The sequence below is a fragment of the Lissotriton vulgaris genome, chromosome 2_1 (assembly GCF_964263255.1).
Source record: "Lissotriton vulgaris chromosome 2_1, aLisVul1.2, whole genome shotgun sequence".
NCBI lineage: Eukaryota > Metazoa > Chordata > Amphibia > Caudata > Salamandridae > Lissotriton > Lissotriton vulgaris.
Window position 1 is genome coordinate 1,847,758,415 of NC_141687.1, and position 24,143 is coordinate 1,847,782,557.

Below are 24,143 nucleotides of genomic sequence, written 5' to 3' on the forward strand. Positions count from 1 at the left end.
CTGGGTACTGCTGTAACAGATGCTAGTACTGTGGTACCTGTAACTTGAAATATATATTTTTTAATTTTGACTTCTGGCGGTGCAGCCTTCCAGTTAGGACCACCACCATTGAAGAACTGGGTTTTCTTAGAGCCCAGCGGCGCCAGGGACACGCCCAAAGTCTTCGGGTTATCCTGTCTTGGCAAACAGAGACACGGAATACTTCTAGGTGGCGTCAGAGATCAAATTTATTAGCTGCAGCTAGTAGCAGTAATCTCAGCAATACAACACGGTGTACAACTCAAGAAACTGCTCAAATTTGTAGAGCAAGACATCAGTATTTATACACAATATTCACATTACAAATGGACACCCACTGCAGCAAATTCTGACCAATAGAAACACATTTCTATACATTATCACATTCCAAAAAGGCTCACTTTACATTGTACCAACCCCACAAGTTAATTATTAGGATGTCCCAAATCCAATCTCCACAAGCCGGACAAACCCATAATTGAAAGCACAAGGCATGTAACGAAGGAACATAAAAAGGAAACAATGATAGATAACGAGCAAGATAAGGCATGTGTAGAAAAGCTAAAAGTCAACGATGTCCTGAACTTTGACTCGCAATCTCAGAAAACGATCAACTAAGGAAATTGGCCTCACAAAGGGTCAGTTTCAGATAAAGAGGTCAGTTCCTTACAATGCACCTTAGAGTCAAGAAAAGGCTTAGTTAATAAGTACATGAACAACGAAGCCCATGCAACTTTGTTCGTATGGTTACTTCCATAGGCCTACGTGAGGGCAACACAAAATGGAAGTAGAGACAGAAATGGAACCCATATTTTCGAAACAAAGTCTCTGAATACGTGATGAACTCGCTAGTTAACATGACAAATTCACTCCATATTGGTCGTACTTGCTAAATACGGTACAGCATCACCAAAATCGTGATGGAACCATAATATCACAGGACAAGGCAGATTTTATATTGCCATTACGTAGGCAATAACCTAAACTCACGTCAGTCTGAATCCAGGTCTATGTCTATTCTCATCAGGTCATCAAGGTGTTGCTCTAACATCATCTTATTATCTTTCACTTCTCTCTGGACAGGTCTTCTCACACAGATTGTAGCACAAAGACTACAAATGGCGGGACCACACTGGATGCATAGGCAACACGAGAAAAGGATAGCTAACGCCATACCAAGGAACATCAGAACCTTCCATCCCCATTTAGACAGCAATTCCCATAACCATCCCATCAATGACCAGTTACCTTCGTCTACATGTATAGATTCAGCAGACTTTCGCAACTTCTGGATGGCTTGGTACACTGTAGGGGCATTATCTGGTATGAAAACGCAGCAACTAGATCCGATCAATTTGCATACCCCACCTCTATCTGCAAGTATAATATCTAGAATAAAGCGGTTCTGTAATGTCATAAGGCGATCCGCTTGAAGCTCAGCTGTAATATTGCTAAGGGCACCTGCAGTCTCATTTATAGTGGCCTCAACCACTCTCGAAAGCTGATGAATATTCCTACTATTAGCCATAGGACCCCAAAAGGGCAGGAAACCCTTAAAGAAGTCTCCAACTTCCTGTGCAACAGTATATTTTGCATCGATAATACCGCTACCAAATCTTGTCTTATGGTAGTCAAAAGCAGCTGTGTATGTAGGGGGAAGCAAAAACGCTACATAACATGTACCTGAAAAATCAGACGGCAACCATGTATATGCTCTGTCATAACAGATAAAATACGTGCCTTTGGCTGGCACGAACGGAGGAGATTTCTGGGACGTATAAACGTATGTGGGAACACACACACTCTTACCGAGCTGAGCTCTCGGATTCTGACCATTACCTTGTAAGCAAAGATGACCTTGGTGGGGTACAATCCAAATAGGAGGAGACCTTTGCTGTCTTTCTTTCTCCGTCAATCTAATACTATATGTCATCTTATTCCAACCGACATATGCTCGTACCTCATCTTTAGGGATAGCATGATACGCGTCAATATCTCTAATCATATCGACTATTCCCCGTATCAAAGCATTCTTGCTCACGTTATCGTTAACAAACGCACTGGAGAGGCTTCGTTCGCATAGATAAACATCGATTGGAGTGCCCAAACTGACCCATTAGGCGAAAAAGGCAAAACCAAATATGGCATTCCCTTATCTGTAGTATGTGGCATAAGACCACACACCCTACAATTCATGGTATTTATGACTAGCTGATGCTGATGCAACATCTGTATAAACGAATTGTTCACAAATTCTGATCTTCGTGTCTGTTCATGTTCAGGTAACGTATGAAACTCATGTGGAGAAACAGTAGAAAAAGAAAGAGTAGGTTGGGAGGTAGATGTAAGCGGCAATTGTGTGACATAGAAAATCCAACCCACACAAGCTAACGTAATATTTACAAGCATGAGAAAACACATTATTAAAAAACATTTGCTACGAACCAATATACATATTCGGACTTTATAATCTACTTTCCTAACACTCTGGTCAGCCTAAAAAAACTCCATCCTCTAACGTGCTGCTCACGGTCGTTACCTTCTTCCCTTAAGTGTGTGCCAAGATCGTACTAACGGCCATGGACCACGGACCTTGTGTCACTGCGCGGTTCACCCCTTAAGAACTTCCTACCGTGACCCTGCAGCGGAGTCCGGATGGTGACTCGAAAAAGGAAAAAGCAAAAAAAAAGTTTCTTGATCTGCCAAAGTGTAAATTCACTATCTAAAAAAATATTTCAGTTTCACTTTATTTGTCCATATGTACAAGCTTTCTTGGTCTGAAATCGCAGCGTTCTTTATCAGGTACAGTTGGATTCTTAAATAAAAGTTCCAGATTGGTGGTGTCAATCTTTAGATGAGGAGGCACAGCAGCTTGCAGAACATCATCATCCTCGCGTTCTGACCGTGCCCATGTCAAATGAGCATCACTAAAGGGCCCAAATGTGGGGACTCTCTCGCAATCTGTGTCAGCTATACCATCCCTCACCCACTGATCATACAGTAAAGGCAAATTAACTTTTTTACAGTGGGTGGCATGCACCCAGTTCTTTTTGCCAGCTACTCTAACAGCGGTTCTAATAACCAAAAGGACTAAGTAAGGACCTGTCCATCTAGGTTCCAAATTCTTGGTACGCTGAAAGTTCTTGACCAGGATGTAATGACCAGGTAGGATTGAATGTCCTGGATCTGTAGTAGCTGTCGGCAAACTGTCATAGACCTGTTGGTGGAGAACACGTAATTTAGCAGTCAAGTCATGTAAGTAATCCACCAACATAGGGTACACAATACTGCTGTATTCTTTAGGACGAGGCACACCCCAAACATTGGCCAGACGACCAAACACAATTTCATATGGGCTAAGTCCCATACGAGAATGCACTGTCATCCTCGTTGACAAGAGAGCCAATGGCAAGGCATCTGGCCATGTAAGACCAGAGCTCGCTTGTATCTTAGCTAGCTTCAGCTTTAACGTGCCATTGTAGCACTCGACAAGACCAGCTGACTGGGGGTGATTCGCAGAGTGAAACTTCTGATTTATTCCCAAACCAGAACATACTTTCTTCATGATTTGACCCACAAATTCACTCCCATTGTCCGACCATACAATTCTGGGCAAACCATACCTAGGGAAATATTCTTTGAGCAAAACCTTGGCTGTAGACAAGGCAGTATTATCCTTTAGGGGGTAAGCCTCTATCCATCTGGAAAAGGCACAAACAACCACAAGGACTTACTTCAAATTATTGCATCTCTCCATATAAATATAATCTAGCTGTATCACCTCAAACGGATACGTCGGAGGGGCAAAATGACCAGCTGGAGTTGGAGTTCCCTTACCAGGATAATATTTCAGACAAATCATACAATGTTTCACCACATTCTCTGCACATTTCGGAATTCCAGCATTCTGCCAAACTTGAGCCAACAACTTGCATATTCCCTTCGAACTTATGTGAGCCATTCCATGAGCCATTGTGACCCCTGGGAGCACATACGCATCAGGCAACAACCATCGCTGGTGTTCTGACAACTCAACCCAACAACCTGTAGGATCCAACATACCGTTAGTCTCTCTCCACGTACTTACTTCCTTATCTGTAGCTTCAGCCTGAATCATTTTCACACTTTCTATTGTGTCTTCACACATTCCACCAGCCATAACCCAATTAGCTGGGCCTGCAACATACATACGGCAAATCATGTCTTTCGCCGTTTCCTTCGCAACTTCATCCACAAACGCATTCCCTCGACCAACATCGTCCACAACTTTCTTATGCGCACTTCACTTCACAATTGCAATCTGCTTTGGGAGAGTGAGAGATTCCAAAAGTTCATTCACCAACTGCCCATGCTGTATTTTTGTCCCATGCGAAGTAAGGAACCCACGCTCTCTCCACAAACGCCCAAAACTATGGGCAACACCAAACGCATACTGGCTATTGGTGTAAACATTCACTCGCTTTCCTTCTGACAACACGCACGCTCTAGTCAATGCAATCAACTCTGCTGCTTGCGCAGAATTCTGTGGTATGCGTGCTATCTCTACAACCGTATGTAAAGTTGTAATAGCATACGCTGCAGTCGTTTCACCATTCGGAAGCTTAAAACAAGAACCATCTACCCATAGGGTACCATCAACATCCGTAAGGGGAGTATCCCTCAGGTCAACTCTAGCTTTCATTTCTTCCTCTGTACGAAGAAAACAATCATGCTGTTCCTGAGGATCCGTCTCTGTAGAGATCGGTAACAATGTAGCTGGATTCAGCACATTACATTTTTTAATGTGAACATGACTAGTCAACAATGTCAACTCGTAACCTGACAGACGTGCACTAGTAAGGTGCTGTGTCTTAGTCCTGTTTAATAAGGTATCCACTGCATGTGGTACCATCACAATTAACGTATTATCTAATACCAAACCAGCAGATAGTCGGATAGAAACAGCCGCTGCAGCTGTAGCTCTCAAACAACTCGGCAACGCCTTAGAAACTGGGTCTAACGTTGCTGAAAAATACGCACATGGACGCTGCTTGTCCCCAAATGGTTGTGGCAACACTGACAACGTACAACGTGAAAGGCTTACTATAGTCTGGGGTATCCAACACAGGAGCCGAACACAATGCATCGCGTAGTTCAGAAAAACTTTTCTGACATTCGTCAGACCAAGGAAGAGGATGCAAAGTATCTTTCAGAGTCAATGCTAACAGAGGTTTCGCCAACAGTGAAAAATTAGGAATCCACTGTCTACAATACGATGTAATACCTAAAAAGGCACGCACTTCTCTCTGTGTAGATGGCACACTCATTTGCGCAATCGCTTGAATTCGTTCTGGGGTCAATCTCCTTCCCTCCTTCGACAAGAGATGACCTAAGTAGGTCACTTCTTGGCGGCAATATTGCAACTTTGAAGGTGACACTTTATGATGAAGGTCAGAAAAATACCGCAACAAAGAAAGAGTAGCCTCTTTACAAATCTTTTCATCATCAGCAGTAATCAACAAATCATCGACGTACTGAATAAGAGTAGCACCAACAGGTAACACAAAACCGTCAAGCTGAGTTTTCAACGCTTGACTATAGATGGAGGGACTTTCACAATCACCTTGGGGAGCTCTCTTAAACCGGAAGCTTCGGCCGCCTAATGAGAAGCCAAAAATATCCCTGCTCTCCTCGGCAATAGGAATACTGAAGAAAGCATTCTTCAAATCGATGACAGAAAACCAAGCTGCCGAGGCGGGAATCAAAGTCAACAAAGCAGTGATATCAGGCACCACAGTAAACTGTGGCACGACAATCTTGTTGACCTCTCGAAGGTCGATCACAAACCGGTACACAGGTGGCTGAGAAGCATCAGTACGTTTAAGGACAGGCAAAACAGGACTGTTACACACATTACCTCTCGTTTCCTCAACTACACCCTTCTCAACCAGATCATAGACAATCGCTAAAAGAGCTCTCTCTCCATCGCTCGAGATCTTGTATTGTGGAATACGAGGCAGCATAGCATTCGACTTAAGGGTAACAGCATACAGAGGAATCTGCAAAAGACCAACATCATTTGGACCTGTAGCCCAAAGTGTATCAGGAAGCAAATGCAATTCCAGTGGCAGACAATCCTTAGACAAATACATTGGAGAAATCACTTTCTTACCGAGGGTAAGTTGTACTCCTGAAGGAGAACAATGCAATGATGCATACAATCTTTTCAGCAAGTCCAAACCCAACAGATTCTCACCACAAACAGTCGTTAGAATAAGTGGAGCTTCCAATTCACAAGGACCAATGGAAAGGGACAAAGGACTAGAAACTGGGTTACGAACTGGGGCGCCTGAAAATCCTACTGAAACATTTGTCAAGCCAGACAAAGGTGCGCCAGGAAATTTAGAGTACATAATAGAACTCTTCATCGCACCAGTATCCAAAAGAAAAGGTTCTACCACACCTGATGTACTCACTTCAACATAAGGTCCACTCTGGTCTTCTGGAACTGACACTACTCCCTCACTTTGTCCTTAGCTGTCCTAGTGATCATTATAACCAGAACTCTCACCTTCGACATAGTAATCCTCAACATAATACTGGGCAGACTGACCAGACGGAACATTCTGTCTGTCAAAATAATTCGCAGAATTCTGTAGGGAAGAGGAACGCTCATTCTGGGGGATCACACCACGTCCCCTACCCCTAGGTGCTTGCTGAAAACTACCACGACCTCTCTGTCCAGATACACCATTTGCATGCTGTAACAAAGCCGGGCAACTATTCTTATAGTGCCCTTCCTCTCTGCAATAAGCACACTGATTAGGGCCAGGAAAGAATCGCGGAGCATAGGGCTCAGGCTTCTGGAACAATCTCTGAAATTGTGGAGGTTGCTGAAACTGAGGCTGATTCTGACCAGGTGGATAAGCTTGCTGCAAAAGAACTTTCGTCTTTAACTCTTTAGTCTTCTTCTCTACTTTATCCTTCTAATCTTTATCCCTATTCTCGTAATATTGTGCAGTTGCCAATATCGGGGCCGACGAAGAGACAGCCCATGAACTCTCAGAGTCCTTTAACTTATTAGAAAGTTCAGGAAGCAAATTAAAGACAAATGTATCCACAAACAACCTTTGACCACCTTCCGTACTCATATCCTGACCACTATGATCAATAAACGTCTCTTCAAACCTAGTGAAGAAATCAGATACACTCTCGTCTTTCTTCTGCTTACATGCTGCTAACTTATCCCAATTCACTCGTAAAGCGGGCATCATCGTTTTTATCAAATTAATAATTCTACCTGGTAATTCAGAAACTAGAGGTTCAGGTTTAGCACCTCCCTCCTGTCTACCATCTGCAGCAACAATATTCACCCAGGTATCACCTAATTCAGCAGCATGATTCTCATGACGAATCTTCGCCCACAAGGGTTGGGGGACTACATTACCCATCAACATATCGATGTCAGCTAAATTCATAATACATGCTTCAACTGTCTGGGACAACTCCTTGTAATAACCAGCAAGATTCTTACGAGGGTCAGGTAATGTCTACTTAAGAGCCAAGACCTCTGCTCTCTTCCAAGGGACATGTACCCATATTCGCTGAAAATGAGCCGGAGCGGCAGCAATACCCTGATTTACATTAGCCTGAACTGCGTCTTTCCATACAGGAGGAACTTCTCTCATAGGGTACTGTTTCACTTTCCTCCTAACAGAGGAATCGGGTTCATACAATGTCTGAGGCGAAAGTCTAGATCTGAAAGCAAGTATCGTCTCTACGGCATCTGTAACATCAGATTCCACTATCATCCCTTTAGCAAACTCTAACTGAACATCGAGCACATCCTGCGGAATCGGACCCAACTCATTATCTTCCCATTCCTGATGCAGAAAAGTACACATTACATCAAAAACATACCTTTGCTTAGGCGGTTCCGACTGAAAGAAAACATCCATAACTGCTGGCAAATCATACCTTGGAGCATTTAAAATCCACCTACGAGCCAACAAATCCAACACTGTCCGTTCTTCAGAACTAAGAAGCTGACTACGACTCTGCGTACGTTCCGATACAGGGGTCATATTCAGTGACCCAAACAATGGTGACAGCAGATTAACAACAGTCTCAGTCATTCGTTTTTGAGCAGAAGGGGAAGAAGTAGACAAATGAACAGGAGAATAAGTATTCTGAGGCAAAGAAGGTGTAGGGACAAGAACAGTAGAAGTCGAAGACGCAGAAGCAGAAAGCAAAGGAGTTTGAGGCAAAGCTGATAGCAAGGCTGGCGACCCTAGAATGGTTTGCGCAGGAGGGGGCAAAGCCATCTGTGGAGCACCAGCAGGAGGTTGAACCACAAAGGGTGGAACAACCGGGGGTAATGGAGGTTGTTGGACCCGGCCCGTTGGGCAGGTTCACCCCTAGACTTTTTGCTTTTTCCTAGCCTGTTTATGGAACCTGGTGTTGGTGATTTTAGGCCTCTGCGCACTTTTTCACTGTGGTACAGTGTAAAGTGCTTGAGCTCTATGTGAATGAGTGGTGAGTGACCTGCCCTCCCATAGGAATGAGTGGGGAATATGTATGCCCATGGTAGTTCCTGATGTGTGGGGAGTGCAGGGGCGAGTTTGGTATGTATAAACTCGTGAGAATGAATGCTGCAAAATGATATATGCGGCATGACTGTGTCCAGTCTAGAAGTACTACTTTTGGAAGTTGGCATATTTGTGTATGTTGGTGCTGGCGTGTGATTGGCGGGTGAGCCTGGCCCAGAGTGCCTGGGCCTGCTTGTGGATTGACTGTCTGGTTTGAGGATGACAGGGGCTAGAGAGCCCAGGAGGTTGTCTGAAGTCAGCCCATGGATGAAAGGCAGCATCTGCTGCCAGGGAAGTGGGAGGAGATGGCACCTGATAGTGAAGGGCTGTGCCTGCCTAACTACAAAGCTGGCTCCACCTCCCGCTGGGCGACTGTCACCTCTGTCCCTGATACTGAAGGGACTTCCTTGTAACCAGTTCTGGCTGGTTTTCACACTGCCTGCTTCAAAGGACTTCAAAGGACTTCAAAGACTTTTCTGTGTATAAGAAGGGGCTGTGTCCCCTTCCAAAATGTTCTTATTTCTAACTTGAATCTGCCAGGGGCATGCTGCTGCTGGGGCCCAGGGGAATCCCTGGGCCCTGCCCAGCTCCTGGACCACTGATGGACTGATGGGGGACTCTTCCTGACTGTCCCCCTGCTTACTGGACTCCTGAAGGACTTATTGCTGGGACCTGCTGTGTGCTGTCCTTGCTGGGGGCTGACTGGACTCTGCCGCCTTTGTTCCAGGGGGGACTTTATTGTTGGACTTGCTGTGTCCCTGGGACCCTTCTTGATGCAGGGGTCGTTCCTGTGGGCTTGTCTATGCCCCTAGCGCCTTGAGAGCGCTCTTTGCGATATTACGAGCATTTTTGCAGCCTCACGCCCGATGCGTGAGACTTGGCAGGTGCCTACCCTGCGATGTTGTTCGTAGTTTTTATATTTGCATGCGAGTGCCCATCTCGCTTATATTTGATTTATGTGCCCTCTGGCAGGTGCCTACCCTGCCAGGGACCTTGCCGCAATTTTACTTTCCACGAGGGAGCCCACTCCTTGGGAAACTTTGCCTGCCCGCCTGCCTGCCTAAGGAGAAGGGCCGCTGCGCTGCCCGCAGCGACCCGGAAGTGCTTGGCCGGCCGGCCGGCCAATCACTGCGCGGCCGGCCGGAAGTCCCGCCCCGCAGCCTGTGAGGCGGAGGGAAGGAAATGTGGGTGGCGAGGCGCGCGGCGGCCATGGTGGACATACCGGTCCCGAGATGGGGGACCGGGTGAAGCGTGAGGAGAGAGCGGAGGGGGCGTGGGGCACATTGTCGGTGCCCGCCCCCACCGCCAGTGAAGCTGCCCGAGAGGAGGAGTGTGGCCGGCTTCTGGGGCTCCCGTGTGCAGAGGGAGCCCCGAGTGAGGAGAGGAGCAGCAGGCGGAGACTTGCGGAGGGGGCGCGAGGCACATTGTCGGTGCCTGCCCCCACCGCGAGCGAAGAAGAGCCGCCGCCCGGAGGAGCCCGCCCCTGAGTCCCGGTGAGTCTGGGCTGGGGCCGGGCAGAGTGAGGCAGATGAGAAGGGAGGGGCGCCGGGACACATTGTCGGTGTCCGCCCCTCCCCCAATGGCGCGAGCTCGCGCCTAGTGCCAGTGCGAAGCCGTGAGGGCTTCAAGGGCGGCCCCAGTTGGCAGTGGGTCGCCCCAACGTGGGAGAGCCCAGAGAGGCTCTAAGGGGGCCATTTCATGGGATGTACGAGCCCAGCGAGGCTCGAGGGCCCCTTTTGTTGAAAGGCACAAGTCAGGGCTCCGCCATGTGGCCAGCATGCTTTGGCCCCCTCCCACAACCCAAGACTGAATTAAAAAGTCTGGGTTTTTGGCTTGAACAGGACCTATCCCTGAAAACGCAAGCAAAAAAAACAGCCGGTATATGTGTGGGGCTACTGCGTTCCACCAGAAAGATCCTCCCACTACTTCCGGGACCTTCACAGAAATTGCTCGTCCAAGGTCTAGTCTTATCAAGACTGGACTATTGCAATGCTCTCTTTCTGGCTGCCCCAGAATCCACAATCAACATTCTTCAAAGAACACAGAATGCTGCGGCAAGGATTCTTACAGGGACCTCCCGTAGAGCCTCAGCCAAACCCGCCCTTAAGGCACTACATTGGCTGCCGATCCGCGAAAGGGTCAAATTTAAGGCCCTTTGTACCACCCATAAAGCTATGCAAAATCAAGGGCCCCCAATGCTAAATGCTTTGATCTTCCCATATAGACCCAACAGGCCCCTGCGCTCAGCTCAAGGTCATCTGGCTACAGTCCACAGAACCAGAAAAGCTCGAACTGGAGGACGTCGCTTCTCGGTTACAGCGGCCACCACCTGGAACGCTTTGCCATCTCATCTTCGTTCCGAGACCAATCTTATGAAATTTCGCAAGCTCCTTAAAACGTATCTATTTCCGCAATAACTTCTTCCCTCCCTCTGGCTTTCACCCTCAGATGTTCTGCAATTTCAGCGCTGGGACGCTCACGGGCAGCCATGCGCTATATAAGACCTTAATTTCATTTCATTCATTTCAGGGCGGCCCCGGATGGCAGTGGGTTGCCCCAACGCCGAATAGAGCCTGTTAGGCTCAGGGGGGACATCTTTGCTGAGGAGCCAGAGGGCTCCAGAGAGATATTTGTTTTAGAGCCTGTGTGGCTCAGGTGGCGCAGATTCGTTCTAGGGGCTACTGAGAGCCCTGCCACAGCTTTTTGATCCCAGCTGCCCAGCACTTTGTGGGCAGCTGCCACGTTTAGGCTTTTGGTACTTTTGGACTGGTGCTGCATGGCAGCGGGCCCTGACATTGGACTCAGGGCATCTTTGCCCCACAAGGCCAGTTGGCCTAGGGACTGCCACAGGTAGTGGCTTATGTAGTGTTGGCGCAATGTGATTTCTATGCTTTTTAATAGTTATTGCTAATGTGAGTTTTTGCGCTATTGATTTATTATGCACCTCTGAATGTGTTATTGCATCATGTGTCTTTTCTTTCCCTTATTACTCCTCTGAATGTAGGTTGGTGCATCATGAGTAATGTGTTCTTTCTTAGACCCCTAAACGCTGTGTGATACTTAGGTGGTTGTCTTTATTACTCCTCTGAATGTAGGTTATTGCATCATGGGTAATGTGTTCTTTTCCTAGACCCCTAAACACTGAGTGATACTTAGGTGGTTGTCTTTTCTACTCCTCTGAATGTAGGTTTATTGCATCATGGGTAATGTATTCTTTCTTAGACCCCTAAATGCTGTGTGATACTTAGGTGGTTCTTCTTTTTTAGTACAGGTGGTCCTAGTAAGGTCCTGGTTCCTGTTACCAGTGGTTACTGGTCGTTATCTTTGATTATTATTTTATGCTACATTTATTCTTTATTCTAGAAGTGATTTTATATTCTACATTTTATCTAGAAGTACTATATCTGATTCTGACAGGCGCCCATGTGGCCCTGTCTTGTGTACATAATCCCTGTGAATATTGCCCGTGCCAGTTGGCACAATGTATATGTGTGACTCTATCTGATATGTTTTTACAATACAAAAGTTATTTTTATAATAACCTTGTGTGGAGTCTCTTTTGTGGTGTGCCTAGTATGTTGTTGCTGTTGTGCGCTGGCGCAAATGCTTTACACGTTGCCTCCGAGTTTAGCCTTGCTGCTTGTGCCAAGCTACCAAGGGGGTGAGCAGAGGTTATCTTGGCGTGTGACTTCCTTGCCCTGACTAGAATGGTGGTTTCTGCCTGGCTTTTGCGTCAGCCTGAGCCTACCAGAAATAGCCAGTTCTAACAGAGGTGCAGTAGCACCCTGCACATAGGGAGGTGGCAATCTCAGTAAATGAGAGATCAAAGGATCTTTTTCAAGGTCTTCAATCACTTTCGGAGGAGAAGAAGGCAAGGCCGGATGACATTTATCTATGGCCATACAACGCTGCCTATCTGAGACTTCATTCACACGCTCTTCTCCATCTTCCTTAAACTGCCTAGCAGCTTTTAATACTGACATATTCTTATCTTTCCTATCTCTTTTTGCTTGTTTAATTTCTCTCTGTTTGGCTTCCTTACGCCAAAGGCGGAAAGAGTCAAACATTGCCGGCCGGGCTTTCTTTTTGAACGGCACAACTTCTAGGTTATCTAAAACCTCTGATTCGAAACTACCATGTTGGGGCCATCGTAAGACACCATCTTTCCTAGTATAGCGGATCCATACTTCATTATAAGTAATAGGACCCACTCCGTGTTTTGAATAGAGCTCATAAGTCGGAGTTCCAACCGGAGGTATCGGACACGAGTCCTCCAATCGGGAATCCTTGTTGCAACCACAACTAAACCATTTCCTAATTTTGCTAAGACCAGGGATCTTATAGCTCGCTAATCTAGCTTCAAGCTTCAAGGGGTTATCAACTATTGATACTCTCGCAAATATACGAGCCCCTCGGCTTAGATTACTGCAGTAGCCGAATCAAACCAAACCAAGAACCAAACCAAGAACCAAACAAAGTGGTGGGAGCGACCCACTTATACTTAACAAAAATATCTGTCACGCCACCAGAAGACCGTCTATCGTCTTGCTCTACAAACCTTCTATCGAGGGTCCAAGATAGGGCGACAGTCAGGGCAGCAGTCCTTCGTAGCTGTCGGAAAGCGGGAAGCCTCGCAGCAAAGACTTTTGGTCCACGTCGACATACAGGGGTCGATGAAGTGGCGGCCTTTCTCCAAAATTTCCTCACGTGGCTCCTCACGATCCTCAGGCTTGGATCGGTACCGCTGAAGTCGCCCCACCGTTGCGCACCAACTGAAGACTGGGTTTTTCTTATAACCCAGCGGCGCCAGGGACATGCCCAAAGTCTTCGGGTTCTCCTGTCTTGGCAAACAGAGACACGGAAAACTTTTATGTGGCGTCAGAGATCAAATTTATTAGCTGTAGCTAGTAGCAGTAATCTCAGAAAAACAACACGGTGTACAACTCAAGAAACTGCTCAATTTTGTAGAGCAAGACATCAATACACAATATTCACACTACAAATGGACACCCACTGCAGCAAATTCTGACCAATAGTAACACATTTCTATACATTATCACATTCCAAAAAGGCTCACTTTACATTGTACCAACCCCACAAGTTAATTATTAGGATGTCCCAAATCCAATCTCCACAAGCCGGACAAACCCATAATTGAAAGCACAATGCATATAACGAAGGAACATAAAAAGGAAACAATGATAACGAGCAAGATAAGGCATGTGTAGAAAAGCTAAAAGTCAACGATGTCCTGAACTTTGACTTGCAATCTCAGACAAGGATCAACTAAGGAAATTGGCCTCACAAAGGGTCAGTTTCAGATAAAGAGGTCAGTTCCTTACAATGCACCTTAGAGTCAAGAAAAGGCTTAGTTAACCCCTTTGATGCTCATGACGAGCTCAGCTCGTCATGAGGCACGGTTGAGCTGTGCTGATGACGAGCTGAGCTTGTCATGAACAATGGGAATGCAGAATAGTTAGCATATGAGGAGAATTGCTGCAGCAGCGATGGTGTTAATAAGTACATGAACAACGAAGCCCATGCAACTTTGTTTGTTTGGTTACTTCCATAGGCCTAAGTGAGGGCAACACAAAATGGAAGTACAGACAAAAATGGAACCCATATTCGAAACAAAATCTCTGAATACGTAATGAACTCGCTAGTTAACATGACGAATTCACTCCATATTGGTCGTACTTGCTAAATATGGTACAACATCACCAAAATCGTGATGGAACCACAATATCACAGGACAAGGCAGATTTTACAGAACCTCACCATGGTACTGAGTGGCAAGGATTGCCTATCCTGCCCCCCGTATGTGGCCATTCATTGATGTTTTTTATGACTCTGGGACTGTGCCCCTGAGGCCTGTGATGCTGTCACAACATATGATCAATTTGTGGCCAGCCAATCAGGATCCACCCATCCACTTTGAATTGGCCAATAAGAGCATATAGAACATATATCTTAACTATTAATGCTCTATATATCTTAACAGATATCTTAACTGTTTACTAGTGTTAATCCCTTCTTGCCCACCCGATCACCTTTCTAAATATTAATTTCTCAAAAACAGCTGAACAAAATTTACACCAAATAACCAAAAACATGAAAATTCTAACTTTTTGCCATGTTTGGTGTACTTCCCTTCAACCGTTTTTTCGGTATCAGAGAGCACAATTCCCTATGGGATTTAAAATGGGAAATCACACTTTTTCTTGGCCTTTCCATGAAGGAGCCAAAGTGAATGAGCCTTGTTTTTGTAAGTTTTGTGCAGATTTGCAAAACAGCGCTAAAGATATCAAAGTAACAAAAATGTCTTTGTTCCATAGCAAATGGAACAAAGTCTAGGAAAATGTTTGGAATTATAACGATAGAGATGAATTCTTTTGATTATTAAGTCTTTAAAGTATGTAATATGTATGTTTTCCAAATATGTAAGTCCTTTAAGTATGTAATTTGTATGTTTTCCAACTGGTTGTTTTCATGTAACTCGTACTACGATAAAAGTCTGGCTAAGAAAATTTTATCAACTTAATAATAATCTTCTTTTGAAGTAAAGCAATGCACTGTGATCTTACCGTTATCAAATATTGATTTATTCTGTTTAGTAAAGGTGGCTGAATTTCCATTTGTCCTGATTAAGGCAAAAGACTTTGTCGAAACGCGTTGACACACAGCCCTATTCTTCATAAACAAAAAAAAGGAAAAAAATCCTTTTTTTTATATATCATGATGCTTTTCTAATTTATAATTGAAGAAGAGCCACACAAGCCTTAAGAAGGACTTTTTATTGTGTAAATTGTTGATTATATGTACCAATTCATCTTTGATATTTATATTTATATTAAAAATTATCTTTTTGATATCATTCCAGTCCATTGCTTTAATTTTAATTTTTATTAGTTATGTGTATATGTATATGTCTTTCTAAATAGCCAGCTTTTATACTGAAAGTCTGCCTGGGTATATGCCTCTACATAAAAATGTGTTCCATAGCAAAGACATTTTTGTTACTTTGAACTAACTATAACTACTAAACAATGAGGATTGCCTTGTAATCAATTGTACTACCATGGGGCCACACCCGCCCTCATCTAATTGACCCATGGGCAGATTCTGCAGTCTATTGTAAATGTAAATGTATAGGCATTTATATAGCGCACTACTTACCCGGAGGGTCCCAAGGCGCTTCGACCGCTGCGAAACCCTTCCTGGCTTCCCTGAGAGATGGTCCCTTAATGGGTATCTCCAGGGTGAGACCAGGCATCCCCGGCGGTCTGGTGGGGCCGTTAGTGAGGATGAGGCAAGCTAATGCCCAGAGTTGCCGAGTGTGATCGCTGATCAGAGTGGGCGCCGAGGCGAGAGAATTATCGAGTCCGCTGACCCTGGTCCAGAAACCTGTCGCGCCGGGAATCGAACCCTGGTCCCGGGCCGTCCTCTGCTCTCGGGTCTGCCGCCTCTAACCAGTGAGCCACACTACCACACTACCTGTATCATCATTACTGGACACTAGGAGCAGTGTGAGCCTTTCCTTTATATATAATTTCATGACTCTAGCCTTCATGACGAAGCTTACCTCCCTTTCAGATTTAGGTTTTTCAGAGAATTACGTTTTTTTTGTTTTGACATACAATGTTGGTTGTGAAAACATTATAGTGGTTATTGGAGTATGATGATGGGTGTGTTGGCAAATGAATTTGGTTGTGTGGTCATAGATGGTGGATGTGCTGCTGTAATTTTTTGGTTGCTGGACATATACTACTGTTGATTCTAATGTTCTGTTGCTGTATGATGTTGTATGGTATTGATTCTTGGTGGGAATATGACGGTGAGTGTGTTAGCGCATGACATTGGTAGGGTATGGTTATTATCATAGGTGTGTAGGTGTAGGGTAGTTGAAATGTTGGTCTGCATGCTGGCATTCACGGGTGTGTGTGTCCATGCACCCTGCTGTCCCTTTGTGTGTCCTTCTGACAACCCCACCTTCTGCCTTTGTGCACCCCACACCTCAGCTGCTCCTATTTGTGTCCACATCACCACTTCCCATATATGTGCCCACATTCCACCTGCAAAAGAACTATTGATGGACAGAACAATGTCAAACATTCTTCCCAGTACAGAGATCTTGGCCTAAATCCATCGTTTTTTGCTCACCATGCCATTTCAGTTTGGACTCAGCCATATGAAAATCAGTCTTGACCCTGCACCCAATGGGAACAGTCCAGCCAGAACTGACAGGCCAGGTCCTCCCTGGACTGGAAACAAGTATCCTAGGACCGGTTTCGGGCTTTCAGCCCTCATCAGCCAGGATAGTTTGACTCCAGTGGCATGGAGAGCACGGGACCCACAGTCTAGCCCGAACTGCCAGGCCTGATTCTCCCTGGACTGAAAACAAGCATCTTACGACAGGTTGCGGGCTTTCAGCCCTAATCAGCCAGGGTAGCTTGACTGCAGTGGTATGGAGAGCACAGGACCCACGTCTGGGCATACCCATCCCACTCGGGGTGACAAATGTAAAAACAATGATTGATGGACTGAATGCAGAACAATGTCATACATTCACCCCAGTACAGAGATCTGGGCCTAAATCCATCGTTTTTTCCTCACCATGCCATTCCAGTTTGGACCCAGCCATATGCAAATCAGTCTTGACCCTGCACCCAATGGGAACAGACAGGCACGAACTGCCAGGCCAGGTCCTCCCTGGACTGGAAACAAGCATCCATCTTGACCCCTGCAGCCCATGTGTGCTCCTGGTATTGCTGCATTGTACCTCTGTGTGCTCCCTGCCGCCGCATCTGTGTGCCTTTGTCACCTGCTTTGCGGCCGTTCAGTGTGGCTCCCACTCCCATGCAGCCCCTTTGTGTCTCCTGCTATATCTCGCACTAAAGCCACTTTGCCTTACTGCCCTCTATGTGCCCACCCTTCTTGTAACTTTAGCAATGTAATAAATGATGGATTCGTAATTTAAAATGCAAGCCAGGCCTTGTTCATCTTTTTTTTTTTTAAGCCTCCAAAGTGTGCCAAATTTAGGGGAGATTAAAATAAATGATGCTGGGAGTTTAGGGAAGGGGGTGCTTTCTTACAAACACCCTTAGGGAGAGAAGGAGGCAGTACAGGCCTTTCCTCCGCTTTGCCCAAGGGTGGGAGGTGGGGTCTTTAACAACGTTACTCTCCGCCATACCTATGGGCAGGAGCAGTGTGATTTCTAATGGTCACCCTCTACTTGCCCAAGAGTGAGGTATGTATACTGCCCCCACTCTCCTTGCCCAAGTACAAGTGGGAGGCTTAAAACAACACAAGCTGTGTGAGAGGGGGGCTGGCATCTCCTCTGCGTCCTGTTCATCAAGTAGGAGCAGGGGCCAAGGACGGGTTCCAGGTAATCTGCTTCGACATGGTACATTACATCATGCAAGCCATGGAGGAGCAACTCCAATTGGGCACTGGATGGAGAGTGGTTGACGGGTGACCTGCTCCTCCTTGTCCCATAGTAATGTATTTTGCCGTGCCAGCAGGAGGGCATGGGCAGCGTTATTGCCTCTCTTGACCCTTAGGCCAGGTAGACAGGGCATCTGTCACTCACTCTTGTGTCCTGCCCACCACTTGGAATAAGGGGAAGAAGCATGAGCGGCCGCACGCTCGCCTCTTCTAGCATGGTGTTTTATTTTATACCACCCACCTCGCCTTTGTGCAAGGCGAAGGGGACAGTGAGCTATTTTCTTTGCCATTGGGCAAAACAGGGAGGCTGTGATTAGCCCTCAATTCGGCAAAGTCTAGAAGAAAATAGATAAACACTTCGCCCTTGGGAAAAGGTGGGGAGGCTTCAATTGGTCGCCAGCCACCCCTACCTAGGTCTGGTCAGGCCAGGTTGATGACAGGCAAAAGGCCTTTTTATTTTTTTTATTTCTCTCTGGCCTGTCAAATAGGCCAGCGAAGAGATATTCTTAAGTGAGCAGGCTTCTCCTCCCACTTATGAACACCGAAGCATCGAGTCTTCCTCCGGGCTACTTTTACTGTTTTTATTAGTATACACTTTTCTCTGACTGTTTGTAAACATAGGTAGAAAATGATCCGAGTGTCCAGTGAATATGTGCAGAGTACTGAGAGTGCACACTTGTTCTCTATTGTCCGGGCTTTGCCTTTTTGGTTTTACAAACTTGATTAGCTATATACATTCTATGGACATTGTATTGTAGTATTTCTAGAGCACTTTCTGTACCTCCTGTGCAGGGCTGGAAGTGTCTTTCAAGTGGGCGGCTATGTGGGACTAAAGTCTTCCAGGGCATGGGTGAGGAAGGGTGTTGGTTGTGTTGGTAGCTACAGTGTAGCATTTCCATGTTGTGGACAACACCCCAAGATCATGCTCCAAACTTGTTGTAGCAGTTTGTAGCAGTAGTCCACACATGGAGAGGTATGAAAAATAGTGAGGGATAAATTCCCAGGCAGCGCATTAAACCCATTGGTATTCCCGCGGATGGAAAGGGTGAGGTGTTGGTTGCAGAGCCAGCTGCACACAGGACGTGCCCCCTGGATACTCACATTTTGCCCCATATCTCTAAGACCCCTGGCGGGATTTTCACCATAGGAAGATGAGACTCCAAATGACTAAAGGTCTGCAGTACTATGAACATTTTTGACCATCTGTCCAGCAGTCTCTGAGTTACACATGCAGAAAAATTTCTTATAGAAAATTCTATTCTAAGTGGGAGTGAAAAACTGTTTTGGGACCCTGCTTATAGTGGCCGATTTGCACCAAATTTAGGTTGCTCTTAGAAACTGGTTGAGCCCTGTTTCTCTGAATATGTCGGAGCAGTGGCGTCACTAGGGGGGTGCGGGGGGTGCGGACCGCACCGGGTGTCACCATCAAAAGGGGTGACACCATGGTGCGTGTCAACAATAATTTTGGCCGGCGGCCGAATTGGGTAAGGTTTGACAGACAGTAATATTATTTTGCATTTTGGTTTCACGGAGTCTGTGTCCGTGACACCAAAATGCAAAATAATATTTCTGTCTGTCAACCTTACCCGGCCGCCGGCCAAAATTATTGTCCCAATTATTAGGCTATGACTTTCCAGCATCCGGACGTCAATGACGTTCGAAACGTCACTCACGTCGTGACGTGGCTCCCGGACCTGACGTTTTAAAAAGCTTCTTTACAAGTAACAGCGCGGGGCCGCGGGCTGGTTGCTAATGCTCTCCAGAAGCCCGCCGAGTCCTGGCTCATCATGCCAGGCAACGAGGGCTCCTCTTTCCTGATCATGCCCTCCACGTGCCTCCGCCATCTCACCTTGGATCCCGAGTCATGCACAACACCCTGCCTCCTCGTTGCCTCACCCCATTCACTTCTCGAAACTCCCTCATTTTCCTGCCTCAAACTTACCTCTTCTGCACTTCAGGATGCGTACCACCGAGAACACCCTTGGCCCTGGCCCTCAACTATTGCATTTTTTCTATGCTCGGGCAATTCTAGCGCATCGGTGGGCTTCGAGGTGGCTGAGAGGTCACATGGGTGGCAACATTAAAACACAATGCATTACTTTGCGTCCCTCCCCACTGGATATCACTACCACAGTCACTCACGTGTTATCCAGCATCCCCTGCAGGAGGACACCTCTCGTGCGCCCGTGCCCACCGGTGCATCTGCTGCACACCCTCCTTCAGCGCGCCCTTGCACGGCGGTGCCAGGCTCTGTACCCCGCGCTCACGGCATGCCACCCTCCTGCAATATCAAGCGCTGGCCCCACTGCACGTAGGTCTCTGGCTCTGGAATTGTAATTGCATTTATATAGCGCTTACTACCCTTGACAGGGCATCGGAACGCTTACTATGTACTGACTCTATGTCCAGTGCCCATTGCGCGCCTCCCATCCGCACAATGCAGTGGGCATCACCCCGTGGTTTCTGCACTACACATAGCTGCCTGCACTATACGGCGCTCACTACACACCCTCCGGTACCCTCTACACTGCAGCCGCCCCGCGGGACATAACGCCCGTGCTCTCACTTTCCTGCCCTTGGCAATCGGAGGGGAGCCCAGAGCGGCATATTATTCTGGGAGGCGGAATGCTGAAGCAGAGGCAGCGCTGCCCATGCCTGTCTCCACAGTGATTGATGGCTTTCTCCTGCCTCTCCTAACGCTCCAGGGGGAGACATTCAGAGGACCCACCCGCCAACCCTTCCTGCAGTAGCCGATCCTCGAGCACCAAAAAGTTTATTTATTGCTTTTTATATAGCGCGGACTTTACCCGAAGAGGCGTCAGAGAGCTTCACAATAGGAACTCTAATGATGCATGATGATTAGAAAATAACAAGTGAACAAATTACAAAAGCAAACGTTAAGTTACTTCTGGCAAAAGTGACAATTGTGATCTAACAAAATACATGAGGTTGGTAGCAAACGGTGCAATACAGGAGGAAAAAGTGACGTGTGCAGGTTACAAGAGAAAACATTACAATTAGAGGTATAATACTGCATAATATGGCAGACACTCAGGCACAAGAACAAACGTTACGTAGGCAATGGTGGCACTTGTGCAAGTATCTAAAGCAAACAAAATGTGAGAGGCGGCAAACTGTGTTACAAGAGAAAAGTGGCGTGCTAAACACTCCAAGGCCTCAAAAATCTTACCTGACCTAACACCAAGAAAGGGGAGGATGGATTCCGCCCCTGAGATTCTTGCGATGCGGGCAAGAGGAATCATTTCAGGAAAACCAAAGGAAAAAGAAGTCCCTGCAGGCTGAACTCTGGCTAACCGACCCGTGGAAGTGAACCAGGGTTTTGAAGCACCAGGTGCACGCTCGTCTTCCTCTGCAGCTGGTAAGTGGCACCCCCATTCTTCCCTTCGCTGTGTTTGAAAGTATGCCCTTTGACGATTACAACCTGTGCTCCTTGTGTCTGAGCGTGCGATATACCCAGTAAACTGCTTTGGTCTGTAGTTGCGCTATTGTGTGCAAGTGTAACGTACTGCCCACTGACTACGAGTTGCACGTGGGTGTCCTGTTTCCATATGTTACTGTGCGCATCTTTCTGAGTCCGTGCAGACGTAACATGCTATGCCCGGAAACAGTGTAGCCCTGAACGGGCATGTAAGGTTCTTATGCTGCCAGTAAACCTGTGTCTAACTGGCCAAGGGTAGACTGGTGCCATGCGTAGTGTGTGTGTCCTGTACTGTCCAGGGCATGTGTGTAGCTGCACATGACACGCGGGTGCCATGTGCATTTTAGTCCCTGTGTAAAGCCGTGTAAGGGTATCTGGGGGGCATCATGGATTCATGATGTAAGTCATGAGGGGGTGACACCATGAGTTACCCGCACTGGGTGACACCAACCCTAGTGACGCCACTGTGTCGGAGGAGCCACTGATTCACTGAATCTGCATGTTTGCATGCCTGCAAGGGGCGATGTGGCATGCTGCATCATTTTCTGTGTCTGTATTATATGCCTTAGCTGAGAGATATGCTGGATGAGCCTCTGTTTCCCATGATGTGTGCAGTAACAAGGCCCTGGAAAATTTTATTTTTGTAGCAGCCTGTCTGAGAGCAGTATGCTGCTTGAACCCAGGCCTCTCAGCATCCTTAGAGTGGCTTCCCTTGAAAGGTCCAGCTGTTAGAAGCTTGGATTCCAGTTACCTTTATTTTAACATGTCTTTGAATGAAAGGCTGGAAAGGCACTGTCTTTTCAGTGTTTACTGGGCAGTGCTCCGTGTGAGGATAGGCTTGTTATGTTCTAGATTTGAGGTACCTAGATTGGAATATGAATGGGATTGTAATGCTGGTTGTCCTGGATTTCTTGTATCAGCATGCAGCAGGTGTGGGATAGACATAATGGTGGCAATGAATATTGGTGACAGGCTGGTTGGCATTGGATTACCTGTACCAGGGTAGTGGCGTGCTTGGGTGAGAGTGGCTGTCCGAGGATGCCCTGTCAAGTTCAAGTTCAAAAGACCTTTATTCGAATTCCTTAAAATTCATAAAAGTACCAAACATAATTCATCAACAAACATAAAGTAATTAAACATACAGATAGTAATTAAAAATCAATATACATATGACATACCCTTTTATGCAGTGACAATACAATGTGTTTTAAAAACAATATGCTAATTTCCATAGTAATGTTAACAAAGCTGATTTATCATACTCATGGGTTTTCCATCGTTTTGCGTGCTCGTATAGCCAGTCTTAAAAAAGAACTGACGCGAAAAGTCAGTTCATCACTATCCAAGGCAATTAACATGTTATATGAGTCTTGAAGGGTCAGTGGTCTGGATTTTTTAAAATACGGAGTTAAAAACCATTTGATATACACAGAATAAAATTTACAGAAAAATAAAAAGTGCAAATCATCCTGAGTGCTCACACCATCACAGGGACATGAGGTAGAATCAACACTATGACAATGTCCTAGTGGAAATGACAACATAAATTTTACTGTTCCTGCCCTTAAACGAAACAACAATGATCTCTCCCAGCTAGTCATAGGCAGCGAGAGATAGGGCGGCAGAGTCGGTCCACACAAACCATTGCCTATATATTTCGTTACAGTTGATTTTTGTGATTCGCTTCTGAGTCTTTCATTGTTGTAAAGTGCATATAGTGCGTTCTTAACCTGAACTTTGTCCTGCAGTTCTATAGTTGTGGGATCATTAAACAAAGTTCCTCTGCCAACTTCATTCAAAGATTTTAAAACTTCAGACAACCATGGAATTCTCATTCCATGGTCGCTACTTAGACAGTCCTTTATAATATTCTGAGTAAGAGCAGCAGCTTCATTCTGCCAGATTCTGATCCAAAAGAGTGCCGGTCTTGCTCTAATAAAATCACTAATATATGGAGTATTTAGTTCACTATGACAGATGAAGGTTGATGAGGAGATTGGTACACCCAACACTTTCCTGCAGAAGCGGTTCTCCTCACTTTGGATGCATGGACTGTTTCTTGATCCCCATACCTCCGCTCCATACGTGGCAACAGGTGCGCACTGTAATTTAAAAATCTTTAAAATAGCCCTAGTGGCACCTATTTTCTTTGGGCGCGGGAGACTTAGAACAGAGTTGTTGGCTTTCGAGAACTTGCTCGTGGCGTGTGCCATATGCCCACTCCACGAGCCGTTCGCAGCGAAAACCAACCCTAAATATGGGAATTTAGGAACAGATATCAATTTATCTGTGCCTAACTGGATGGTATTAAGTTTCTTTTTGCCAGGGCCACAGGACATAATAAAAGATTTTTTAAAATTGACCTTTAAATCCAGATCCTCCATGAACTTAACAAAACTATGTACAAGCAGACGAAGGGCATTAGGAGTGCGGGCCATTAGCACCGCATCGTCTGCATATAAAAGTACTGGAAGTGGTTTCCCTGAAACAAATGGGACATCTGTGGTAACTTTTTTCAGACAGGAGGATAAGCCATTAATATAAATGATGAACAACAGGGGTGCTAAAACGCACCCCTGTCTCACCCCCCTTCCTATCTCAATGGCTCCTGATACCTCTCCGCCCATCCCGATACGTACCCGTGCTTTCAGGTCCGTATGGAGATAGGCTAGGAA